This window comes from Anomaloglossus baeobatrachus, chromosome 6 (assembly GCF_048569485.1).
Source record: "Anomaloglossus baeobatrachus isolate aAnoBae1 chromosome 6, aAnoBae1.hap1, whole genome shotgun sequence".
NCBI classification, from domain to species: Eukaryota; Metazoa; Chordata; class Amphibia; order Anura; family Aromobatidae; genus Anomaloglossus; species Anomaloglossus baeobatrachus.
The window spans coordinates 53,746,967-53,769,357 of NC_134358.1; positions in this window are offsets into that span (position 1 = coordinate 53,746,967).

The window sequence follows — 22,391 nt, forward strand, 5'->3', positions numbered from 1 at the left end:
CCAGTATGGATGATGTGTTCTACCTCATCCATGCAGGCAAACATTGCAGTCCTGTATAAGCACACTTTGATCTGCCCTACTGAGGGCAGATCAAAGTATTGTAATGCGCAGGCGAGAGGAAAGGTTAAATACTGCCTGCGCATGCGCACTACAGTACTTTCATCTGCCCTGAGCAGGACCTTAATGCCAGTGTGGATGATGTAGGACACGTCATGCACACGGACCTCAGAAGAAGGAGGTCGGCGATTGCTGCAGAGAGAAAGCGCCGGAACAGAGAGCAGCGACACCCATTGGACCGGTCCGCCCCTTAGGTGAGAATTATAAAAGTGGTTTTTATGTTCTATACAGCGGCCTGGGCTCTTACTTACATCCTTCTGGAATGCTGTATGTAAGAGCTCACTGGTGGTGGCCGTGGCTTATAGTCGCCAAATCTGGTGACAGGTTCCCTTTAATATTTTACTGTGTGACCTCTTTGGTTTTGTTTGTGTCACTTTATTCCTAACACTGTTTGGGCAGTTGCTTTTCAGTGCTGGGGTCCTGGGTTCTAATTCCACCAAGGACAATATCTGCAAGAAGTTTGTATGTTCTCCCCGTGTTTGTGTGGGTTTCCTCCGGGTGCTCTGGTTTCCTCCCACACTTAACAGACATGCTGGTAGGAAATATAGATTGTGAACCCCAATGGGGACAGAGATGATGATGTCTGTAAGTTACTCTGGAATATGATGGCGCAATATAAGAAAAGCATAATAAATATGGTCGCTCAAAAAATCTCTTATGCGACCTTAGGTGATCGACAAGCATTGAGGAGAGGGTAACTGTCATGCCTGTCTTTATCCACGAGACTAGTGACAGATTTAGGATTTTATAGTCATTTTCATGCTAGACTCTCGTAGGGTTAATGTCAGTTTGCTTTCCAGTAGCGACAGAATCCTGGTCAGGTGTTTTTGCTTTGGAACCACGCCTAGTCCCTTTATATACCCTCTGCTACCAGCAGAGGGTGCCAGATATTCTCTTTGTCATTTCGATGCTGAGCCAGGAGGTGGAAGGAGCTGCTGAAACCCTATCTTGAAGTAGCTATGGTGGCTGCAGTCTTGGGTCTGTCTGCAACAGTTTGTTGTTTTCCACCTGTCTGTCTTCTTTCCCTGATGTTTTGTTTCAGTGCAGTGGTGAGCCTAGTGTCCCTTACCTTGCCCACTCCCTTGCTAGGGACTATTGTAGGGTCTCTCAGGGCTTCTGGTTCCTGCTCAGTGACAGGTGAGGAACCTGTATAGGGACTGGCTAGGAGTGCAGGGTACAGCGGTAGGTAAGTGGAGGAGATGTTCATCTTCCCTCTCACTAGTACTGTAGGAATATGGGCACAACAATCCGTGCAAAGTTATGAGTTTAGTGATTTGACACTGCCCTCTGCTGGCCAAAGAAAGAATAGTCAAAAGACCAGAAGTAACCTAGAAATTAAAAAACAGGAATTGGTTCCCGAGGGACCAGTTCAGCAGGAGACAGAGGAAGAGGAGTAAAGAGCCTGAGAAGTGACCAGCAGAGAGTTTTTTGCGCAAAAGAGCAGCAGCGTGAGGACATGCACGTTGAGGGGAAGAAGGAATCCTCCCCTGCAGGAGATCGGAGCGGAAGAGAGACGGCTCCGGTGCAGACTGAAACAGGCAAGTCTCGAGCACCCGCACCATCCAGCAAGCCCCTGAAAATAGCCCTTAAGATCCTTAAGACCCCCGTAACGTCCAGCAAGCTCCTGAAGACGGCCCTCAAGACCCCCAAGACACCCGCACTCTCCAGCAAGCCCCTGAAAATGACCCTCAAGACCCCGCCACCATCCAACAAGCCCCTGAAGACAGCATTCAAGACCCCCGCTTCTCCCGTCAAAACCCTGACTTCACCTGTCAAGACCGCCAAGAACCCCGCTACTCCCATCAACACCCTGACTTTGCCTGTCAAAACCCCCAAGACCCCTGCTACGCCCATCAACACCCTTACTTCACCTGTCAATACCCCCGCTACACCTGTCCAAACTCCGACTACACCTGTCAAGTCCCCCGGACAAAACTACGTGGTCAAGCTGCAGACGTCGCCAGTAAAGATAGCCATCCGTGGGTGACCTGAATGTGCTGAGCTGTTGCTTCCTACTCTGGAGTGCGGTACTTTCAGTTCAGTAATTATAACCCATAGAGACGTGATTATAACCCATAGAGACGTAAGGTATAGGGCCTGGGGACTACGGACGGGGACCCTGACAAACCTATACTTTTCCCAACAAGAGTTAATGTGTTTATTCCCCTGCCTCTGTTAGATGGAGCCTCTAGAAGCTGCTGGGTTGATAATTTTTTTTGTGTAACCAGAAGCTGAATTATTTCTTCCTTGTGATAACCTCCCCCTGCCTCTTGTTTCCCAACCCCTGTTGGAATATTAATACATAGAATTAAGTCACCAATGTGTCCTACTCCTCTGCGTGCTGCATCTTGACCTTGTTCTTACAGTGCTAGGGCCTTCCTTTGTTATCATGTCCTCGATGTACCCCTTGTTTATCGTAATGCAACTCTTGTGTGTTTTGGTTAATACTGGACCTTCCTTAGTCTGTGCCGTGACACTATTATCATTATTTATTATTATAGCGCCATTTATTCCATGGCGCTTTACATGTGAAAAGGGGTATACATAATAGGGACAAATACAATAATCATAAACAAAACAAGGCACAGACAGGTACAGGAGGAGAGAGGTCCCTGCCCGCGAGGGCTCATAGTCTACGAGGGATGGGTGAGGATACAGTAGGTGAGGACCCTGCCCACGAGGGCTCACAGTCTACGAGGGATGGGTGAGGATATAGTAGGTGAGGACAGAGCTGGTCGTGCGGTGCTATAGCGGACTGAGGGTTACAGCAGGTTGTAGGCTTGTTGGAAGAGGTGGGTCTTCAGGTTCATTTTGAAGCTTGTCAAGGTAGGCGAGAGTCTGATATATTGTGGCAGAACATTCCAGAGTATGGGGGAGGCATGCGAGAAATCTTGGATGTGATGGTGGGAAGAAGAGATGAGAGGGGAGTAGAGAAGGAGATCTTGTGAGGATCGAAGGTTACATGCGGGTAAGTACCGGGAGACTAGGTCTAACTAACTAACGACTCTTTCCAATGCAAACAATCAGAGATGTTCCTTTCTTCGATGGCCAGGCCAAATAAAGTTTTCTGGTCAAATTTGCATTTCTAAGAAAGGTATTTTTTTTTTAAATCATATTGTCAGTCAAGAAATTTTGCAAATATTTTTACAAAACCAGAAGAAAGGTTAATTACATGATAGCATTTAACAGACCGGCGTCCCCCTGAGAGCAGCAGGATTTTAACCAGCTTCATTTGCATGGTTTAGCAGCTTACGTGATCTCCATTCATGCAGTTAATTGCTGAGCCTTACACGCTTTATCACTAATAAATGGCAGTTAAATGACTCAGGAATCAAATTCATCTGTACCCACCGCTGCCGCCGCCACTATAACACGAGTACCGAGCTGCCATGACACCCTGAACATCTCACTTTGCATGCAGGCGGCGGTTGTCATCATTCACGCCTGTAACACACGTGCTCAATCTATAATTACTGTGTCAATGGTTTACATTTAATTGTTCTCACAAGTAATTTCAGCTTAATTACTTTTGGAGGATTCGGGGGCGTAAAGCTTACTTAATAAAATGGAATGAAGTCACAAGTGCACAACGACCTGCAGACGCCAATCAGAAAGCTGCGGTGATTAATAGCTTTATGGAGGGAATTAGTAAAGCTTCTTGCCATTTTATACCTATTTGCGCACCAACGATCCTGCCCGTAGATTCACACGTGGTTGATTGGTTTCTAGAAATTTCTGCAAATTAAAAAAAAAAATGTTTCAGACATGTAATTGGGTTTTATTGTGCATCGGGTGAATAGATTTCTAAAAACCTCGATCCAATGAATCTGTGTGATCAAATAATGGATGTTTTTAAGGAAGTCATAGGAAATCTTTATTAACCCTTAAAGTGATTTCACAATTGGAACTGTATATTTTAATAAATATATCTATTAGGCCTGATAGGGCTAGTGTACTTATTTTGAAAATCCATGTCAAACTAACTGTTTAGTCTAGATATGAAAATGAGTATTTTATGAGTCCAGCTAAGAGTGAGAGAGCTCATGAGTCAATGTGTATTCAGTCCACAAACCAACTTGGCAGCTGCTGCTGTATCTCAGCTATAGCTCTCTGTTTTCTCACTAGTTGTCACCTTGATCTCCTCTCTTTTTACATCGCCTTCTCTATCTTCTCTTTTGCTCTCACTGTGTGGTTTTCACCTCCATCTCCCCTTTAACTGTGGCACTGTCACTATGATCTCCTCTCTGTCTCCCAATATCTTGCTGTCATCTTGATCTCTTTTCTTGCTTTCAATGTTCTGATGTCCTCTTGATCTCCTCTCTGGATTTCATGGTTCTGCTATCCTCTTGATCTCCTTTATGGATCTCATTGTTCAGCTGTCATCTTGATCTCTTTGAATCTGCTTGTTTGATGTCATCTTGATCTCCTCTTTGGCTCTCATTGTTCTGCTGTCATCTTGATCTCCTCTCTGTCTTTCAATGTGCTGCTGTCATTTTGTCTTCTTCTCTGGATCTCATTTTTCTGCTGTCATCGTAATCTTCTCTGTAGCTCATTGTTCTACTGCAATCCTGATCTCCTCTCTGGATCTAAATATTCTAATGTCATCTTCATCTCCTCTCTGAATAATAATAATAATCTTTATTTCTATAGCGCCAACATATTCTGCAGCGCTTTACAATTCAGGAGGATCATATACAAACAAGTAACAGTTATAGAAAATGCAATATGAGAGCTTACAATTGTTCTGCTGTCATCTTGATCTCCTCTCTGTCTCTCAATGTGCTGCTGTGCATAAATTCACAGTTAATATAAGAACATAATAAGTTTTCATTTTTATATTTAGGGCTGATATTACTTTGGCTATTGCAGTAAGGACAGAAGTTGGAGAATGTATACTTTTAGCAGACTACTCGGGATAGGTAATCTCCCATTGACAGAGATTGGATGACTGGTACCAGTGCAACAGCTTAGGAGCTCTCTAAGAAGAACTTGAGCTACAAACCTATGGCCTTATTTCATATTTTGATGAATTGACATTCATGCGTTATTTTGGTTAAAATATGATTAAAGTATGTATGTATACGTATATATACACTGTATATATACAGTATATATTCATTCATATTTATAAAATAAACATATATGAATTGAATATGTATATTTAATATTTCATTTGTGAGGAGGATGATAATTGCGAATACGAAAAGTGATATAATGTGTTGGTGGATAGCACTATCAGATCAGTGAACGTTCCATAATTAGTGTGAATGGCAGGGAGCCAGGAGTCCGTGATGAAAGGTTCAAGTGAGTACAAAGTGACATAGGTGGGAAAACTAGGTTAGGGGCTGTATGGAAGCACTAGTACAGCTTGAAAAAAGGAAGTCTGATTTGAAATGACGAAGGGGAAAAAGAAAATGCTGAAAAAGCGCTGGAAGGGAGAAGGAATGAATGTGTTGGGCTCTTCCGGCTCTCATCATTCTGCTGCTATCTTGATCTCCTTTCTAGATCCTATTATTCTGCTGTCATCTTGTTTTCCTCTCTGGATTTCATTGTCCCGCTGTCCTCTTGATCTCCTCTCTGGATTTCACTGTTCTGCTGCCATCTTGATTTCTTCTCTAGATTTTAGTGTTCTGCTGTCATCTTAAGCTCTTCTCTGGATCTCATTGTTTTACTGTCATCTTGTTTTCCTCTCAGGATTTCATTGTTCTGTTGTCATCTTGATCTCCTCTCTGAATCTCATTGTTCTGCTGTCATCTTGTTTTCCTCACAGATTTCCTTGTTCTGCTGTCATCTTGACCTCCTGTCTGAATCTTATTGTTCTGATGCCATCTTGATCTCCTCTCTGCATCTTATTGTTCTACTGCCATCTTGATCTCCTCTCTGGATTGCATTGTTTTGCTGCTCTCTTGATCTCTTCTCTGGATTACATTGTTCTGCTCTCATCTTGACCTCCTCTCTGAAGCTCATTGTTCTGCTGTCATCTTGATCTCTTTTCCAGATCTCATTGTTCCACTGTCATCTCATTTTCCTCTCTGGAGCTCATGGGTCTGCTGTCATCTTGATCTCCTGCCTGGCTTTCAATGGGCTGCTGTGCATAAATTCACAGCTCATATAAGAAGATGATGAATTTCCATTTTTCCATTTAGGGCTGATATCTCTTTGTATACGGCAGTAAGGGCAGAAGTTGTAACATGTTTTCTTGTAGCAGACTACTCAGGATAGGTAATCTCCCACTGTCAGAGATTGGATGACTGGTACCTGTGCAACAGCTTAGGAGCTCTCTAAGAAGAATAGGCCCCAAGCCTATGCACTTACTGAAGAATTGACATTCATGTGTTATTTTGGCACAAAAGGTGCCTAGGAATCAGACGAAAAGGACATGGCACGACAAAGAAATTCTGCAGAGGTCATTAGATTTTATAAAAAAGTGCTCCCCAATGTTTTGCTTTATTTTGTAAGAGCAGATATTTTTAAAAACATGTTTGACTTTAATGGAATCCTACTTGATGGACAGATTCAAAGTATATTTGATGATATTTCTAAGGATATTTAATTCCTCGCTGCTAACTGTGCCCCTCCCATGAGGACTCTGACCCCTCCTGGGAGTGTCCTATACAGTAGTATGTTATATAAATTACTAAACATGGCTGCATAGAGATAAGACAAGAACAAATTTCCAAATCCGTTACACAGTATACGTTAAGTATCTGATTAACTTGCAGGGAACTCACATTTAGTGTGTGTTTTTGAACGCCATTTATCTAAACCTTTTGTTTCGCTTTGATTGACAGGTGACACCGAATTAGTAAGGAGAGATCCTATAGGGAATAGTGATTTTAAACTTTTCACAATGAAACTCCAGCTACCGATCAATACCCGGACCTGATCCGTGACCTTTCTCACATGTAGTCAGGTGACGCTAACCTTGATCTAACCTTGTTTCCCCTCAATACTCTCATTTCTTCTCTCTCTTTTTTTAACTCTTTCTGCTGAAAAGAAAATATGAACCCATACCAGTCTTAAAGCCTACAAGAACATGTCTACTATTTCATTGTAAATAACATGCTACATCTTGTTTTTCTTTTTATTCAATGCCGGAAGCAAAAAAACTTCAATTTATGCATTTAAAAAAAAAAAATCAAGAAAAAATTATTAATCGGTCTTTGTTTATGTAGCCAAAAAAACAAGCTGCCCTTTTAAATTTTCTCCACTCTATAAAAAAACAAGCCACCCTTTTAATTTTTCTCCACTTTATAAAAAAAACAAGTTGCCTTTTTTAATTTTTCTCGACTTTATATTCGCCGCAATAAATGTTTTTTTAATCTTTTTAGGTATTTGCTTCTTTTTTTACATTTTAATCATACCTTGTCTATTTGTTTATTTTTTATTTATGTTTAATGTTTTTAGTGTGAATGAATGAATCTTCGAAAATTTAAAGCTGCAGATTTCCTCAAATTTGTGCTGAAAATTTGGATTCGTAGTGCAATTTAAGTGATGCATATTGAATGCAGATCCCAAAGGATAATAAACTTAGGGTAAATATAATAAAATAATACTCACACGGCCTTGTCTTTTATTCCCAGCTCCTCACCCGAGCCTAACAGCTCCAGTCCTGTCTTCAGAAATAGTAGGTCTTTGTTCTTCTTCATAGGTCCTGTCTGGTCTTGAGCACCTTCAGAATTGACTTTGCTTAAAGATCCCAAAGGATAATAAACTTAGGACAAAAATAATAATAATAATAATACTCACTCGGCCTTCACTTTTATTCCCAGCTCACCAGCCTGGTCCAACATCTCCAGTCCTGTCTTCAGACATGGTTGGTCTTTGTTTTTCTTCATAGATCCTGTCTGGTCTTTTGGCACCTTCAGGATTGACTAGGCTTTAAGATCCCAAAGGATAATAAATAGGGATGATCAAATACCTCAAATATTCGGCTTCGTGAATATTTGCCGAATAGGTCGCCGCTATTCGACTATTCGCAAAGATTCGATGCGCAATGTAAGTCTATGGGAAACCCGAAAACTACTATAACTTCCCATAGACTTACATTGCGCATCCAAAATTCGCATAGCGGAGACCTATTTGTTGGTTATTCGCGAAGCCGAATATTTGACGTATTCGATAGTCCCTAATAATAAACTTAGAGGAAAAATATTAATAATAATAATACTCACTCGGCCTTCTTTTTTTCCCCAGCTCATCACCCAGGCCTAACAGCTCCAGTCCTGTCTTCAGACATACAACCCCTGGCAAAAAGTTTGGAATCATCTGGTTCTGAGGATGTTCATTCAGTTGTTTACTTTTGTTTAAAAAAAGCAGATTGACAGACATAGCACAAAACTAAAGTAATTTCAAATGTCAACTTTCTGGCTTTAAGAAACACTAAAAAAAAAATCATGAAAACAATGTGGTAGCCAGTAGCGGTTACTTTTCAAGACCAAACAGGTGAAAAAAGTATGGAATCACTCAATTATGAGGAAAAAAATTATGGAATCATGAAAAACAAACAAACAAAAGAACACTCCAATACATCACTAGTATTTTGTTGCACCTCTGGCTTTTATAACAGCTTGCAGTCTCTAAGTCATTGACTTAATGAGTGACAAACAGTACTCATCATCAATCTGGCTCCAACTTTCTCTGATTGCTGTTGCAAGATCAGCTTTGCAGGTTGGAGCCTTGTTATGGACCATTTTCTTCAACTTCCACCAAAGATTTTCAATTGGATTGAGATCCGGACTATTTGCAGGCCATGACATTGACCTTATGTGTCTTCTTTCAAGGAATGTTTTCATAGTTTTTGCTCTATGGCAGTATGCATTATCATCTTGCTAAATGATTTCATCACCCCCAAATATCCTTTTAATTGATGAAATAAGAAAAGTGTCCAAAATTTCAATGTAAACTTAGGCATTTATTGAAGATGTAATGGCAGATATCTCCCCAGTGCCTTTACCTGACATGCAGCCCCATAGTATCAATGACTGTGGAAATTTACATGTTCTCTTCAGGCAATCATCTTTTTATTGTTTAGCTTTTCTGTATGTAAATCTCATTTCCTTTAGGCGGTTTCTTACAGTTTGGTCACAGACATTGACTCCAGTTTCCTCCAGTTTGAAGACAAATTGCTTTAAGTTTCCTGTCTTGACGCTTTGATGTCTTCCTTGGTCTACCAGTATGTTTGCCTCTAATAACCTTCCCATGTTGTATGTATTTGGTTCAGATTTTATAAAATATAGAAATGTGGCACTCCTTCTATAATCGCTGGTGCTTGGATAGGGTCCCACCCCAGATCAAAAAATTTAAAAAAATCCAGCACTCAAAGCATTCAACTGAAATTGTTTTATATTTTATTCATTGATCTGTGTAATTATTAAAGACGTTTCGGTCATCCGACCTTCATCAGTTTACACTACAATAAAAAGATACATAAAAGATTTTTAAGTATACAGAAATAATGGCATTATACAATCTCTTTTCTTTTTTCCTGTTTTTTTACTAGGGTTGATTATAGTTGATAAAAAATTATTAAATTGATTTCGAATAAATACACCATTCCCTTAGTCCTCTCGTTTTATTTCTTCTATTTCTTCTTTTATTTGACCTTTTAGGTAATTTGTCTTCAAATAATGTTACCCATAGAGTCTCTTATTCATTACACTATTTTGGGCTTAATTACCCTTATTTCATGGTTATTGCATAAGGGGACATTGCCAGTCAGCGCAATTTTAACGCTTGCCAATCATCTGGTTTACATATTGCCAACCAGGATCGTCACTTCTGGTTTGCGGACCGGAAGTGACGTTCTGCGGTGAGGAGTGGCTGTCTGTGTATGTCTACAGTTGCCAACCATCAGGATTTACACATTGCCAGCCGGTGACGTCACTTCCGGTTTTCGGACCGGAAGTGACGCTCCGTGACGTCACTTCCGGTTTTCGGACCGGAAGTGACGCTCCGTGACGTCACTTCCGGTCTCCGGACCGGAAGTGACGCTCTGGAACTTGTTAATGAGCTAATTGAGCGGTCTATTTAAATCTGGACATTGGACTGTCAGATTACATTGACTGCAGACCCGGACGGGCAGCTTTTTCCTCTGGTCCAGCTTTTTCATATATTTCTACAGAACCCTTTCTGGTGAGTGTCCATTGCTTGGTATTTCTGTGTATTGTCTGTTTTATTAGAGTAGAATAGTGTTTCAGTGCTGGTGCTTAGGCTCTTTGTCCTTCTATATTAGCAAGATACACATTTTTGGATAAATTTTTGGGTTTCCTGTTTGGTTCCCCTTTTGTTGTATAATGGTTCTATTATGCTACATTTTATCTGTATTTCAATTATATCTTTAGGTGGACATTATATCTGCTAGTGAAGCGGCTCAACTGACAGATTCTTCACTTTTGTCTTTTTGTTGACATTTTTTTGTATATCATAGTTCATGATTCATGCATTACAATGTGGTGAATATTTCTGCCTTTTCTTGTTACCATGATTGTATAATGCCATTATTTCTGTATACTTAAAAATCTTTTATGTATCTTTTTATTGTAGTGTAAACTGATGAAGGTCGGATGACCGAAACGTCTTTAATAATTACACAGATCAATGAATAAAATATAAAACAATTTCAGTTGAATGCTTTGAGTGCTGGATTTTTTTCAATTTTTTGGTTCAGATTTTAGACACAGCTGACTGTGAACAACCAACATCTTTTCCAACATTGCGTGATGATTTCCCCTCTTTTAAGAGTTTGATAATCCTTTCCTTTGTTTTAATTGACATCTCTCATGCTGGAGCCATGATTCAAGTCAGTCCACTTGGTGCAACAGCTCTCTAAGGTGTGATCACTCATTTTTAGATGCAGACTAACGAGCAGATCTTATTTGATGCAGGTGTTAGTTTTGGGAATAAAACTTTACAGGGTGATTCCATAATTTTTTTTACTCATAATTGAGTGATTCCATAATTTTTCCCCCTGTTTGGTCTTGAAAATTAAAGGTTTCTGGCTAGCACATTATGTTTTCATGATTTTTTTTAGTGTTTCTTAAAGCCAGAATGTTGCCATTTGAAATGACTTTAGTTTTGTGCCATGTCTGTGATCTGCTTTTTGTAAACAAAAGAAAACAAGTGAATGAACATCCTCAGAGTCAGGTGATTCCATAATTTTTGCCAGGAGTTGGAATAGGTCTTTGTTCTTCTTCATAGGTCTTGTCTGGTCTTTGGCACCTTTAGGATTGACTAGGCCACAAGATCTCAAGGGTTAATAAACTTAGGGTAAAAATAATAATAAAAATAATAATAATACTTATTCACTGTTCACTTTTTTTCCCAATTCCCCACCCGGGGCCAACAGCTCCCGGCCTGTTTTCAGACACAGTCGGTCTTTGTTCTCGTTTGTAGATCCTGTCTGGTCTTTGGCACCTTCAGGATTGACTAGGTCTCAAGATCCCAAAGGTAGTGATGGGCGATCCCCGTGATGGTCAAGATCGGGAGCCTCCCCCGATCATTTGGTAAAGATCGGTATCGAAATCAGGAACGAGATAACACAATCTTATGTCCGATCACCGATCTCGGGCTTTACGGTTCTGGGATGGGGTGGGGTGGGGGGCTGTAAAGTAAAGAATATAGTTAATAAGAAATATTTTCATTATACTTACCGCTCCTATGACGCATCCTGCAGACTCTGACTACCGGCCGCTTATGCTTCCGAGTCCAATCATTGCTGTGCCTCCAGGTTAAAGGACCTTTCGTGATGTCATAGCCATGTGGCCAGTGATGTAAATGTTGTACAGACATTGGCTTACAGACTTGTCACATGACTACGACGTCATCGAAGGTCCTCACTGTTAGCCTGCTTCTTGCTCTGTACTGATGTAGCAGAGCTGACAATGCTCTCTCGGCTTCTCAATTTGTATAGACTGTGTCTGTATAGAATGATGAAGCTGACATTGCTGTCCCTGTGAACTACATTAGACTAAGGAGTTTTTTTTATAATAAAGATGGAGTCTCTAAATTGTTTTTGCTTTATTTCTAATAAAAAAATTCTATACAAAGCTGGTATTAACCCCTTTATTACTCAGTGTGCCACCGCCTTCAAGGCCGCTGGACAAGCTGGGTAAAGTGCCTGGAAATGACACTAAGAAACAATGCGCCATTTCCAGGGGTGGCTGCGGGCTGCCAAGAATCCCATGCCCCAGCTGTCTAGCTTTACCTGACTGGCGTCAAAATACGGCGGAAGCACATGCTTTGCTTAAATTATTTTTTTAAATAAAAAAAAAAAAATGGGCTTCCCTGTATTTTGATTGCCAGCCAATGTAAAGCCAGGCAGATGGAGGTGGCACAGCCCTAGCTGTCCACTCTATCGGCACTGAGAATCAAAAATACTGTGGTGAGCGATGTCATTTTTTTAAGTTATATATTTTTATACAGCTACAGTATATATTGTGTGTGTGTATATACATATATATATATATATATATATATATATATATATATACATATGTGTGAATGTGATATTTCACGTCATGTACAGATACGCACCTGTTCACATTTGTAAAGGAGCTGCTAGTCCAATTTGAAGTTGCTTCTTAGCACCATTTCCAGGCGCTTTACCCGTCTCGTCCAGCAGCCCTGAAGGCGGTGGCACACTGGAAAATAAAGGGGTTAATACCAGCTTTGTATTTTCAGATGGTACTAAGCCCAAAATTCATGGTGTCATGCCAAATTAGACATGGCCACCATGAATTTCTAATAAACAGTAAAAAAAACAGAACACATAGAAACATTTTTTATTAGAAATGAAACAAAAAACATTTAGAGACTCCATCTTTATTATAAAAAAACTCCTTAGTCCGACGTAGTTCACAGGTACAACAATGTCAGCTTCATCACTCTGTACAGACACAGTCTATACAAAGTGAGAAAGAGAGAGAGCATTGTCAGCTCTGCTATATCGCTCTGTACAGAGCAAGAAGCAGGCTGACAGTGAGGACCTTCGATGACGTCATAGTCATGTAACCAGTCTATAAGCCAATGTCTGTACAACATTTACACTAGACTGGTCTTATAGCTATGACGTCACGGAAGTTCCTTTAACCCAGGGGCACAGCAATGATCGGACTCAGAAGCAGGAGCAGCCAGGAGACAGAGTCTGCAGGACCCGTTGCGGGACCGGTAAGTATGATCATAATGTTTTTTAATAATGTGCTGGACTCGATCTGTAACACGAGCTTCCCAGGAAAGCCCATGATCGGGATTGTGTACATGATCACTATGTGATCGGTACGATCACTGATCTTTACAGTTCGGGATCGCCCATTACTACCCAAATGTTAATAAACTTAGGGTAAAAATAATAATAATAATAATAATAATACTCATTCAGCCTTCACTTTTATTCCCAGCTCACCACCCGGGCCTAACAGCTCCAGTCTTGTCTTCAGACAGAGTAGGTCTTTGTTCTTCATAGGTCCAGTCTGGTCATTAGCACTTTCAGGTGCTTTAAAGCAACCAATCACATGTATGCTTCTACTTTGCTACAAGTCATTAATAAGAGCTCTGATTTGATACAATAGGCAACAAAGGAGATTATTAGTGTAAGAAGTTTAGGTGTCAGTTAATATGATTTTCTTGGTGAGAGGGTGTGAGGGAGAGAGGGAGAGTGGGAAAGAGGGAGAGAGAGGGAGAGTGAAAGAGAGAGGGAGAGGGTAGACTGGGAGAGGAGAGTGTCAGAGTGAGAGAGAGACAGTAAGAGAGAGAGGGAGAGTGGGAAGGAGATTATTAGTATAAGACAGCTTACTGTATATGTCAGGTAATATGATTTTGGTGGTGAGAGGGAGAGTGTGAGAAAGGGAGAATGGGAAAGAGGGAGAGTGGGAGAAAGAGGAAGAGAGGGACAGAGGGAGAGTGGGAAAGAGGGAGAGTGTGAGAAAGATGAAGAGAGGGACAGGGGAAGAGAGACAGAGAGAGAGGGAAGAGAGTGAGAGAGAGTGGGAAGGAGATTATTATTATAAGACAGCTTACTGTACAGTCATTAATATAGAGATAGACCTGGCTCACTCAACGTGGGGGTGCTCTGGAATAATAAGTCCAATATAACAAAAGAATATATCCGGCACACCACTATGCAAAAGAGGAATCTTGGAATTGGTTTGAAAAAAACATGGATTTATTGTGTATGTACAGGAAAGTCCGTCCAACGTTTCGATCCAAAAGGATCTTTCACAGGGACAATGGGACCTGAGGTATACAAGGGTTGTCAACTCCTATCAGTGCAGGAGGCCATCAAAGTGTATCAGAAGGATGCGTAAGCGGTCTCAGTGTTTCTATAAAGTGCTATAGTAATAAGGGAGTGTCCAACAAGAACGTGTCGTGATCTTGTGTATAGAAGGGAAAAATCCGGATCAATGGAACCAATAAATGTTAGTCACACAATGTCGGATGGGGAAACCGATCATGCCACTGACTGGGTCACATTAATGTAATTCCTTTATATAACGTGATCGGAGAAGGGGAAACCTTGCTGGTAAATAGGGCATTAATATTAAACGTGGAGTGGCACTATGACGGTCACTGTAAAGTGCGTATCACTGGGTATATGGCTGGCTTGTAGGTAATGGTTTTTGTTGGAAAGACATGTACCAGTTCCCTATAGAGGAGGGATCCAATTTGTCTAAAGGGAATTCCCTTACAGCAAGCAGAGCAGGAATGCTTCCAGAGACTGGAGATCCACCTTCCCACCAACGCAGTTGCAGGCTTCCATTTACCCATTCTCAGCCGGCAGCACTGCCATTCCTCCTCTCTGGAAGCATTACCTACAAGCCAGCCATATACCCAGTGATACGCACTTTACAGTGACCGTCATAGTGCCACTCCACGTTTAATATTAAAGTGGCATGATCGGTTTCCCCATCCGACATTGTGTGACTAACATTTATTGGTTCCATTGATCCGGATTTTTCCCTTTTATACACAAGATCACGACACGTTCTTGTTGGACACTCCCTTATTACTATAGCACTTTATAGAAACACTGAGACCGCTTACGCATCCTTCTGATACACTTTGATGGCCTCCTGCACTGATAGGAGTTGACAACCCTTGTATACCTCAGGTCCCATTGTCCCTGTGAAAGATCCTTTTGGATCGAAACGTTGGACGGACTTTCCTGTACATACACAATAAATCCATGTTTTTTTCAAACCAATTCCAAGATTCCTCTTTTGCATAGTACTGTACAGTCATGGCCAAAAGTTTTGAGAATGCTACAAATATTAATTTTTACAAAGTCTACTGCTTAAGTTTTTCTAATGGCAATTTGCATATACTCCAGAATGTCATAAAGAGTGATCAGCTTAACAGCAATTACTTGCAAAGTCAATATTGGCTAAGAAAATGAACTTTAACAACCAAAACACATTTCAACATCATTGCATTCCTGCCTTAAAAGGAGCAGCTAACATTGTTTTAGTGATTGTTCCATTAACACAGGTGTGGGTGTTGATGAGGACAGGGCTGGCGATCAATCAGTCATGATTAAGTAACAATGACACCACTGGACACTTTAAAAGGAGGCTGGTGCTTGGTATCATTGTTTCTCTTCAGTTAACCATGATTATCTCTAAAGAAACACGTGCAGCCATCATTGCTCTGCACAAAAATGGCCTAACAGGGAAGAGTATCGCAGCTACAAAGATTGCACCTCAGTCAACAATCTATCGCATCATCAAGAACTTCAAGGAGAGAGCTTCCATTGTTGCCAAAAAGGCTCCAGGGCGCCCAAGAAGGACCAGCAAACGCCAGGACCATATCTTAAAACTGTTTCAGCTGTGGGATCAGACTACCAGCAGTGCCGAGCTAGCTCAGCAATGGCAGCAGGCTGGTGTGAGTGCTTCTGCACGCACTGTGAGGCGGAGACTGCTTGAGCAAGGCCTGGTTTCAAAGAGGGCAGCAAAGAAGCCACTTCTCTCCAGAAAAAACATCAGGGACCGACTGATATTCTGCAAAAGGTACAGGGAGTGGACTGCTGAGAACTGGGGTAAAGTCATTTTCTCAGATGAATCCCCTTTTCGATTGTTTGGGACATCTGGAAAACAGCTTATTAGGAGAAGAAGAGGTGAGCGCTACCACCAGTCTTGTCTCATGTCAACTGTTAAGCATCCTGAAATGATTCATGTGTGGGGTTGCTTCTCAACCAAGGGAATTGGCTCACTCACAGTCTTGCCTAAAAACACATCCATGAATAAAGAATGGCACCAGAATGTCCTCCAAGAGCAACTTCTCCCAACTGTCCAAGAGCAGTTTGGCGCCCAACAATGCCTTTTCCAGCATGATGGAGCACCTTGCCATAAAGCAAAGGTGATCACTAAATGGCTCATGGAAATAGAGATAGAGATTTTGGGTCCATGGCCTGGAAACTCCCCAGATCTTAATCCCATTGAGAACTTGTGGGCAATCATCAAGAGACGGGTGGACAAACAAAAACCAACAGATTCTGGCAAAATGCAAGCATCGCTTATGCAAGAATGGACAGCTATCAGTCAGGATTTGATCCAGAAGTTGATTGAGAGCATGCCAGGGAGAATTGCAGAGGTCCTGAAGAAGAAGGGTCAACACTGCAAATATTCACTTGCTGCATTAACTCATTCTAACTGTCAATATAACCTTTTGGTACTCATAATATGATTGCAATTATATTTCTGTATGTGATGTAAACATCAGACAAACACAATTAAAAAACAGAGGGCAACAGATCATGTGAAAATATAATTTTGGTGTCATTCTCAAAACTTTTGGCCATGACTGTATATGTCAGTTAATATGATTTTGGTGGTGACAGGGAGAGTGGGAGAGAGGGAGAATGGGAAAGAGGGAGAGTGGGAGAAAGAGGAAGAGAGGGAGAGAGGGACAGAGGGAGAAAGATGAAGAGAGGGACAGGGGGAGAAAGACAGAAAGAGAGAGAGGGAGAGTGGGAGGGAGACAGAAAGAGGAAGAGTGGGAGGTAGACAAAGAGCGAGAGGGAGAGTTGGGGAGAGACAGAAAGAGAGAGAGAGAGGGAAAGTGGGAGCGAGACGGAAAGAGAGAGACAGTGACTATCCTGGGCAATGCAGGGTACTACAGCTAGTTCTCACATAAATGTAATTTTCCTAATTTTCTTTATTTCCATCTGATCATGTCTAAACTTCACAATATAATACAAGCTGCTTTTTACCCTCATCTTTCAATGCTGTGATCATAAAAACTGAACTTTTTTTTTAAATTTTTGCTTTCAAAAATTCTCACGTAAAAGTGATTTGCTTTTTTTTTCCTTCTCACCAGACCATGTCTATATTACAGAGTAAATAACATGCTGCCCTTTTTGTCTGTGGCGACATTTCTCGCTAATGCATAATTAACATTCTCATTACTCATTAAGTGAGCTTTTGTTGTTAACAGATTACTTTGGAATAATATACATTTGTAGCGGGATAATCAGAATAAAATGTACAGTATGTTACAAGGGGGAGTGTCTCTAATTTGCCGGCTAATTGCATACTGAGTTAGTGCCAGCGTGACCCTGGCAGTTGTCTTTCTTTTTGATTACACAGCCCGGGTGCTCGATAAATTTCTCTCTGGGAACAGTTTTATTTTCCAGCGTGTGTATTATACAAAAGAAATTTCATTTAAAATTGTACTTGCATAATCATGACCCACTAGGGAATTCTGCCAATGCCAGGTTACTGGGTCTTTAGGAATAAAAAAAAAATTCTGCATTATTAAAATTGGCATCCGAAGTGTTGTGTTGGCTGGAAATGTCATATTTAGGGTCTCAAACCTATCATTTATCAAGAGGACAAGCATCATTGCTGCATTGGGTCCAACCCTAGTCTGTCACCAGTGTTTGGGAATGGGGAAAAACAGGGATTAAAATGTGTTTTGCTGTTACCTGCACTTGTCTTCTGGGTACCCGGGGGTAGGCCCTGCATCTTTGACAGGATGCAGTACCTTGTAGCTACTGATGGCTTAAGGGGCACTACATTTGTAATGCTTATAATTGCCATGAGTAGTGGACTCGCAGTAGTGGAGACCAAGCCTACCGCTGGGCCCTGGGTTCCCTCACTGCCCTAGTTAGGTTCTGCAGGATACCTGACCCTAGTCTGACCCTGTATCTGGGCCCCAGGTAGAGAGCGGATAGGTCATACAGGGAGAATAAATTAGGGAAGGGAACAAAAACTTACCTCCAGGTGCATCAGGAAGAGAAACTGCAAGCAACAACCCGGTTACACCAGAAGAATGCAAGCCTACTGCTTGCATTGAACACTTGTTACGGGTGGAGGACTTATCACCAGCACTGAGTATGGGGAAATGAGGGTATATATAGACACCAAGGAAGTGCTGATGAAAAGCAGCTGAAAGGGTGAGAACTCTGGAAGGCCCTAAAGGGAAAGAGATGAAAACAAAGCAGAGGAGATACATAGGATACCAAATACATTAATCAGGAATGATAGAAGGTCAGGGAACAGTTTGCATAGCCAAACGCTATGACTTTCTATTGCTGGACACCACATGACTGTCACCAGTAACAGTTGGCTCTCTTGTGCCACCTATTAGATGTAGCCACCTTATAAGTCAATGTACATTATAGGGAGTTTGTCATCCTCAAAACTCAATTTAAACCATTCAATTTCTATAGTATCAGCAATGTTCCTCTATCTTTCTTCCAAAAGGATGAGAGCTGACTTTCCAGTACCACCTATTTAAGGTAGAAGCCTTTTACATATGTATTCTTTCAATAGGTGGCACTAGTGACTCAGCTTGCTTCTCGCTGGATAGAGTTTCTTCTTGCTAGACCAAGGTGGTGGAGAGAATATTTCATGGAGAACCTCTACTTCAAAGTCACTTATCCAAAGTCCTCTTGTAGCATAGCGTGGGGCAGTAGTCAAGGGTTAAGTATTAATTTTGGATACCTCGGCACACTACATACAATGACTGGTCCTGGTTGGTTGTGCGGACTGTGAACCCATGTAGGGCACATATTCCCGCTGATGTTGGCTGGCCAGGACCAGATGATGACTCGTTCTCACAACGAGATCAACAGTTCTTTTCAAACAACACTTTACTCTACAGTTCATTCTTTTCAACAATTTCACACCCCAGATAGCATGGACATATCTTCCAGCATGTACAGTTTTACAAAGCATTTTTAGACACAGTCTAAGTTCCCACTGGATTGCTTCAGATCTTACTGGTCCTGTGAGTCCCAGCACAACCCAGCCCAGCGTTACAATACAGTTTTTGACGGTCATCTTCTCTAATCAGAGTCCCACATCTAGTTACCTTAAGGGTCCCATTGTGACCGGAGTAAAGCTTAGTGCTCCTGGATGTCTATAGGGAAACCGCTTGGGTAATCAACTACATTCACATGCCAGTTGAGATTAACCCTGTACCTTGATGGTTAAGGGGCCTGGCTTCTAGAGTCGTGTCCTCCGGTTCCCATTAACTGATCGAGCATCCGTCTCACATTGCAATGCTGTTCACACTCCGTGTCGCTGTTAGCACTTGAGGTTCACGCTATTTCACATTCTGTCTGCGCTTTCTCCTTTGTTGCCACAAACCACCCACTGTATACAACCTTTAAGACCTCCTGACTATACATCCATCACATGCGCTCATTAGGCCTTCATTAACTTCTCTGGAATTAACTATCATTTTTCATTTCACTTGACTGCTTCTTCCATGGTGGGCTAGTCCCAACACTTATCTATTACTGACCCCATAATCTATCAACCTCCTAAACGAGTACTACGCACTATACACTGTCCCTACTCTTCTAGCAAGTCTCTATACAGTCTCTGCAACTTTCACTGAGCAGGAACCTGAGACCCTGAGAAGCCCTATAGATGCCCTGGCTATTGAGAGGCAGGTGAGGTTCACTAGACCCACTGCTGCACTAATACAACAGAAAAATAAGATCTGGAGGAGACACAATGGCACAAATGGTGTATTATCCTAGTGGAGCGGAGTAAAGGAGATTTGGAAAAACTCGCCTTCAGAAGTTGTGAGGGTCCCAACTACCATTAGAACCTGATGTCAATCCATGTCGGCAGCCGCGTACCCAGTAGATTCTTATGATTTTAATTATTCACCGCATTTCAGAGTCCAAACGACTCCTTCATCAGGATACAAAAAAAACACTGATGTACATCAGTGTTTTTTGTTTCCTGATGAAGGAGTCGTTTGGACTCTGAAACACGTTGAATAATAAAAATCATGAAGATTAACCTGTGGATTCATCTCCTGCTTATATCCACGGCAGCACAATTAACCCTTTCTTTCCTACGGTTACTATTTTAATACAACAGTAGGTAAGGTAAGACAAACAGGGGAAAACAGCAACAAAAAAGGATAACGCCCAACTTCTTCAACACTCCTAGGACCTTCCATCAAGTCGGCCAGAATACAATGGATTTGTATCTTCAGCAAGGATTGCTGGGAAAAAACTGCTACTTACACATGAAGGTGCGTGGCTATAAAGCAGCTGCAGCTGAAGTGCTCTGCTGGGAGCTGGCTGCAACAAAACTGACATTAACTCCTTAAGTCTCAAAGGAAATGAAACTATATTTAAATATAGAGCCTTAGATAGCAATGAAGGCTCTAGTCCTGAACCTGCCACTATTCTTCAGCGATAGAGAGACGACTGTGACAGTTCGACTACATGTTCACCATCTCCTAAAATGGTGACGTGGTCGTTGGATTAGAGTGCGCTCGGCACTACTTGTTACTCGATCAAGCATTGGGGTGCTCGAATATTTTGTCCGTGAAACTTCAACCACAACACAGGTTTGCTTCACTGCATGATGTGAACAGGCGCCCCAAGGAGAGCCATTCACAGTCTCTGAATGGCTCTCCTGGTGGATAAAACAATATTCTCAAACATAGTGTGACCCCTCCAAAAAAACATCCTCCCTCCAGCCAGAAATGTTCTGTTTATGGCTGGCTGTATGTGGGCACTGGGAAGAGACCACTCATTGACTTTTCATAATGCTTGTTACATGCGTTGAGCTTGTCCGAGCGTCTGACCAGCTCGAATTGAGTAACGATTATTCGAGCATTTTAGTGCTCATCCATCACTACTTAGGATCTAAAAAAAAAATCGTATATTGGCATTACAATCTTCTATACAAAGTTTGGCGGTCAGACAACAAATGTCGTTTTTGAAGATCTAAACAGTATAGTCAATGTGCTGCACGATATGTACGAATAAGTCTGGGGTCACCTTTATTTTTGGAATTGGCTTGCACTGATTGAGTAGTCAGTACGGTATATATACAATTGAACATATGTAATATTTATGTCCCACTTACACAATGTCATTGGGTCACTTATCAGAACCATACTGCAGCCATTAGAATCAGAATATTATGGTTTTCACGCACCACTGAACTGTCCATAGTGTTTCTGGTTTTCAAGGTTAATATTGCTGCTGCCATCTGGAGACCACAGTTTCCAACAGTCACACGGACGGATGATAAACTATGTGCCTCTCGTACTACTAGTAAAAACAATGTGACATGAGGACTACACAAAGTCATCATAAAGGGTCAACTTACATCTTTTTTTGTAGCTTATCCTTCTTTTTAACAATGGATATGGGAATAAAAACCTGAATAATTAACGTCAATGTCTAATATTAGCTACCGTATATAGTGTACAAATGTGAATTCCAGTATTGTTGTAATAGATTGCTATTAGCAAAGGTAATTTTTAGTGTAAAATTGATTGCTGTTTACTATATGGAAACTCCGGTCAGAATAACAGATCTTGTCATGGGTTGTGTGTCTGTATTTAGTACTCTGAGTGTACAAGGATGTAAGGGATAGCCATTACATCCTTGTGAACTCAGAGTACTAAATACTGTGTTTTTATGCTGTTCAAAAAATACACAAAACCATGCTGACTCTGTTGGGGAAGAGTTAGAACAACACATGCAACATACTCTTCATCTTATGTCTGTAATAGGGATGATCGAATACCTCAAATATTCGGTTTAGCGAATATAATGTAACTCTATGGGAAGCCCGAATAGTTCCGAATAGTTGTTATTCGGGTTTCCCATAGACTTACATTGCGCATCGAATATTCATGAATAGTCGAATAGCGGCGACATATCCCTAGTCTCTAACCATTAAAGATCTCCAAATAGCATTTTTTCTTATAATCTACAATCTCAACTGTATGTCCAGCTTAAAACTATGTCATTCTGAAGGCATCCATTTTGCTCCATCTCTCCAGGCTCCACCACT